Consider the following 5,736-nt stretch of genomic DNA (forward strand, 5'->3'; position numbering starts at 1 on the left):
ATTAACAGATGTTAATAATGATTATTACAATCACGCCTTTAGCCTTGGTCTGGGGCTACATAGTCACTTAACCATCCAAATCGCAGAAAAATGGGAAAAACAACACACTCTACTTCAAAATTGTAAGAATGAAATAAGACAATATACAAAGTACACAGGGGCAGGTACACATTAAATACCCCAAAGTATTATCTATTACTTTTTATCATCATATAGTCTCCCAAACAACTCTGAGGCTGACACTGCTCAGGGTCATTTTGCAGACTAGACGACTAAGACTCTGTGTCACACTAAGCCAGTGTTTGTCAAAATTATCTGTGGTGAAGGAACAACTTTTGGTTGTTGTTTTTTGTTTGTTTTAAAATTCTGATCTATTACAGAGCAATACATTCATAAAACACAACAAGAATGTCAATTACTAGAAAAGTTTCTACATTCAATTTCTATACCTATTTGGAACCAGCAACAATTTGCTGGCTGGCACCAATTCAATGGGCTACAAATGGCTCCAAGTCACACTCACCCATCCCCCTCCCCCCATCAACCTTTATGAAAACCAAAGCAAGTAAAAGAATGGAGTCTATTTCTTTCAAGTCCTTTAGCCTGATTTCTTTTGGGCTTTGGTGTCACACTAATTTACGAAAACTATCCTTTTCTCTAAGGAAAAGAGAAGAACTGGTGGGCAAGCCAGGGATGAGTTCAAGGATTTGCCACCAAACACTTCTGAAGGTGATCTATCTTGGTCATCTGTTCGAGGTCATACCAGATCCTCCAAGGGTAGATGATCTAGCTTTAATGGAGACTGGAAGAGCCTTCCTGGTACCTGAGGATCTGACTGTTAAAAAAAACTAATAACCCACTGCTATCAAGTCAATTCTGACTGCCCCATAGGGTTTCCAAGGCTGTGAATCTTCATGGAAGAATACTGCCACATCTTTCTTTCCAGTGTGGCTGGTGGGTTCAAACCATTAACCTTGTGGTTATCAGCAGATCACTCAACCACAGTTCCTTAGGGATCTGAAAGGAGGGTAGATTCCCAAAGAGGCTGATACCCCTAGATCTTCTCTCTCTACACTTGAGGACACAAAGACACCATCCAGAAAGGGAAAAGGTACCTTTGCCACGTCTTCTTGGTATTTCTAATTTCAGTCTGTGACATGATTATCTGTACATCCGTCTTCTCTCTCCATCTTTGGAAACTGCTTGAAAGCAGATGGACAGCAAGTTCAATCTTGAATGCCTCTATAGCCATGCCAGTCTTTAGACTGGACAGGCAAAGCAGATGAGGAACTCTCAGTCAGTGTACAGAGGAATAATGGTGCCTGTTGATTCTTCCAGGTGTGTGGCCAAATTTTCATCAGCATGCAAAACTCCCTTTTTACTATAACTGAACTTATATTGGTGCCATCTTTCAGCACAACCCTGAGCAGAATGGGTCATGTGGCATGGTACAGAGAGGAGTATTTATTATTTGAATAGAGGCCTGCCATTAAGCAGGAGCCACAGCCTGAATGGGACTCAAATGTGAAGCTATATAATGTGGACAAAAGAGTAACTTCTAAAGTCAAGATACTTTCATTCTGCCACTGAACTTGCTGTGTGACATGGCCTTTGGGAAGTGCCTTAAGTTCTTTACGCTCCAAGATTGCAAAAGGATTAAGTAATACATGCAAGCATTTAAAACAGTCCCTGGCACATTAGAAAGCATGCAAAAATATTAGTTGTTGCATCTCTTATTACTGCTTTTGTTACTGTTTTGAGCCTGCTAAGAACTTTCCCTTGTGAATATAAAGGAAAGGTAGTCTATAACATTAATCCAGGGTTGAATTGTAATCAAGGAAAGAATACTATCGCATGGATGCAATAAAGTCTCTTCCAGTGCATTGCCAAAATTCTCGTATTTGGAAAAGTGCCTTGAACATAACAAGCATCACAGGAGTAGGTACTCATTAAGTGTTGAATGAATAAATACATGAGCATCTGGAGTACACAGCCCCCAGAGTCCAAAGAAAATTCAACTTCAAAAGATGAGGCAGGAAAAGGTTCCTAAGCATAGACTCCCCGAAAGGTTTCCTTATCCACTCTGAAGACCCAGAAGGCAGTTTACATTTCCCTTCTGGGTAACAGGGTCCCAGGGACTGATACTGCAAGAAAGCCCACTTGCTCATTGTTCTGTATCTCTGATGGAATCCCTACATTGAGTGGCTACAGGAAGCTATTCCATGGCCGTGCATGCATCCCCATTCCCAGCCTAAATTAGAGAAAGAGACTGAGGAACACAGAAAGGGAGCCTAACCAAAACAGACAGTCTTCAATTTAAATAATCACAGAGGGTTATTTATTTTGCTATGGGTTAGGCTTGGATTTCTGCTTGCCTGTGGCACCTTGAGTTCCCAAGTCCCACCTCTACTAGCTATGAGACCTTGGGAAGGTACTTTTCCAAGGTTCAAGGTTCCCCATCTATGAAATGGGAATGAAAATTCCTGCACTGCCCACTTGTAGCACAGGTTGCTGTGAGGGCCAAAGGAAGGAAGATATGGCAGTGAACTTGTGATGTGCTGCATAAATACATCAAGAGTATTCTCTAGGTTGGAGATTGGCTGCAGGTCTTCTCAAACAGGCACCTGGACAGAAAGCCAGCTGGCTGGAAGCAGAGGGCAGATAGTGCATAACTTGGCACTGAAGCCAAGTGCTGCGCCCGTCAGATCTAAGGGCAGTTGATTAAAACCCTCTCATGTGGAATCATTATTTTCCTCATTGCAACAGTGTTCCTCTCCTTAAAAACAATGAATGCCACTCCTCACAGCCCCACACAGGCTTGACCCTGCAGATAGTATGCTCACTGACATATTTGTTTTTTATTTCCCATGCTCAGGTAAGGGAAGGAGGGCTGGCTGACCTCTCTCCAGGGTGCTGATTCAATGCATCAGCCTTTAGTACTGCCTATTTGGCTCACAGGGGACCTTTAAAAATGATGCCACAGCCCAGTCACTCTCGCTGGGGCAACATCAACTCCACACATACTACTCTAAGGCTCTGCCTGCCTCTAAAGTGAGTGAGCATGCCTACCCAACACCTCCTTTTTAAAGACCCCTTGGAGCTTCCACCACCAAGAATCAAATTCAAATCCTCTAGTGTGGTTTATAAGCTCCTTTATGAGTGAAGGTTACGAAACTCTTAACAACCAACATAGTAAATCACATCTTTTACAGATGAGTTAAGTCAAACTGCAGAAAGGCAAAGCCAGCTGCCCAGGGTTACACAGTAACGCAAGTCATTATGAACCAGGGTCTTCATAAAGGACCGGACCAAGTACAGATTCAAGTTCAAGTTGGCCTTTTCAAAGTGGGGCAGGTAGAGAAAGGGTGCACTGCTGGCTTAGGTGCACCTTTCCTTTCAGGGGGCAGCTCGCATATTTACCCTTGTTTGAAGCTGCTCATATGACCCCTCTCCCTGTCACTGCTGCCGTCTATTAATAAACGGAGCTTAATAATCACAATTTTCATTTGCATGTAACAGTATCATTTGCAATACCTAAATTAAAGAGGTCCTGCTGCCATGTGGATCAAATAAAAGCCAACTAGAGAACCTAAACAACTAAGCAAAAAAAATCAGTCAACCCCCATGAAAACAGCATCACACCCCCAAAGCCTAATGGGGCTTTTAAACTAATCAATTCTACTGATCACAAACAGAAACAGCTGTGCTATGACCTTCCCCCAGGTTATCATATTAGAATTAACTAATCCCTTCTGACCCCTTCCCCTTTAAAAAAAAAAAAGAGAGAGAGAGAGAGAGAGAGAGAGAGAGAGAGAGAGAGAGACTACACTAAACAAGCACCGACAGTTGGGGGTTCCCCTATACTAACAGTAGGTGCACCTCAGTTGCAAGAGAAAGAACACAGGCACTGGACAGGGCCAGACAGGGATTTAAAATCATTTTCTTATGAGCTGTATGATCTTGGAGAAGTCATTACACAACATTTTCTACTAGACTTAAACTCCACCGTCATCCCCCCACTCCCCAACCTCTCTGCTTCCCACAATGACTGAGTCATTCACCAAGCCATGCTGATTTGACTGCCTACATATTTTAAGAATGTAGCCCTCTCCCTCCATCTTTGTTATAACTCTTCACATTTACCCTTCATATAGTTACAGGAGTAATACAGTCACGTCGCTCCCTTGCTTAAAATGGAAATTAAGATCAGAGGTTTTGCTTTATTACTTTAAAATCCTTAAACAATATTTTAGACATAAATTTGTACTTTTTAGAGTATTTGGTATCTGAAATTACTGTTAAGAAATCACCAAGCCCCCTATCCCTCTGTAGGACATATGTACAATACTGTTAACATCTTTTTATAGTTCCTTCCGTTTGTTTTGTTGTTGTTAATCATTATAGTTGAATTCACTGTATATAATTCTGAAGCCTGAAATTTCCAATTTGCATAGTAATACACTCGTATATATTTGTCCTTATTGCTATATAGTTCTCAACAAGCACCAACTACCTTTTTTAATAAGGAGCTCTGGTAGCATAGTGGTTACGAATCGGGCTGCGAACCTTAAGGTCAGCAGTTTGAAACTACAAGCCGCTCTGCGGGAGAAAGATGAGGCTTTCTACTCCCGTAAGGATTTACACCCTCGGAAACCCTGTACAGGGTCGCTATGGGTCGGAACCGACTCTAAGGCACTTAACAACAACAACAACCTTTTTTAATAGCTCACACTTTTTCCCTGAGTGGATTTATCACACTTTAGATTGGTGGTCATTTTAGCTTTCTCCAACTTCTCACTACTATAAATAAGGCCATTTGGTGGAAAGTTTATTCTATATATTGGTTTTTCTTAGGACAGATTCCCAGAAGTGGAATTTTTGTGGCAAAATGTATGAACACTTTATGGTTCTTGAGATACACTGCCTAATTGCTTTCCAAAGGGCTGTACCAATTTACACTGCTTCCACCTAGGAATACCACTTTCATGGCAAATTCTCCAGGATTATGGAAACCCTATACAGGGTCGCTATGGGTCGGAACCGACTCGATGGCACATAACAACAACAACAATGAGACAAAAGAAGGCTAACAACATAAGAAAAGATGTGTTGCTATGATCACACTGTGTGTTACAGTGGAGGTAACTTAATAGGGAAAAACAAAACCACATTGTTGCTTTAATGTATATGTGAATGTGAATAGCTTCCTGTGTTTATGAATTCTAAAGTCTACAGAGTTTTGAATACTACAAGGAAGTTAGTGTGGTTACTAAGCAGAGGAATAACTCATGGACAAGATTTAACTTTATTTCCTTATTCATCAAAAACGCATTTATTGAGCACCTATTACTGCCAGACACTGTATAGCAAATACAGAGGTGAATAAACAACAATTTCTGCCAATGCCTATACTTCATCTTGATAAGGGATACGAAAGGCAATTCAAAAGCATGTTACTTACCTAAGCTTTGAAGGGATAGGAGGAAGTCACAAAAGCAAGGTCACCAAGTTCTGACCTTGTCCTAGGGAACAAGTTAGAGTGAGCTCACAAGCAGAAGAGAGAGAGAAAACATTGGGGAAAGAAAAACGGCATGAGCTAAGTTAGTTAGGGAGATATGGCAGAGTTTCCATATTTAGGAAATAATGTTGTTGTTGTCAGGTGCCATCGAGTCGGAACCGACTCATAGCGACCCCATGCACAGCAGAACAAAACAATGTCCGATCCTGGGCCAACCT

Source organism: Chrysochloris asiatica, unplaced genomic scaffold (assembly GCF_000296735.1).
Source record: "Chrysochloris asiatica unplaced genomic scaffold, ChrAsi1.0 scaffold00039, whole genome shotgun sequence".
Lineage (NCBI taxonomy): Eukaryota > Metazoa > Chordata > Mammalia > Afrosoricida > Chrysochloridae > Chrysochloris > Chrysochloris asiatica.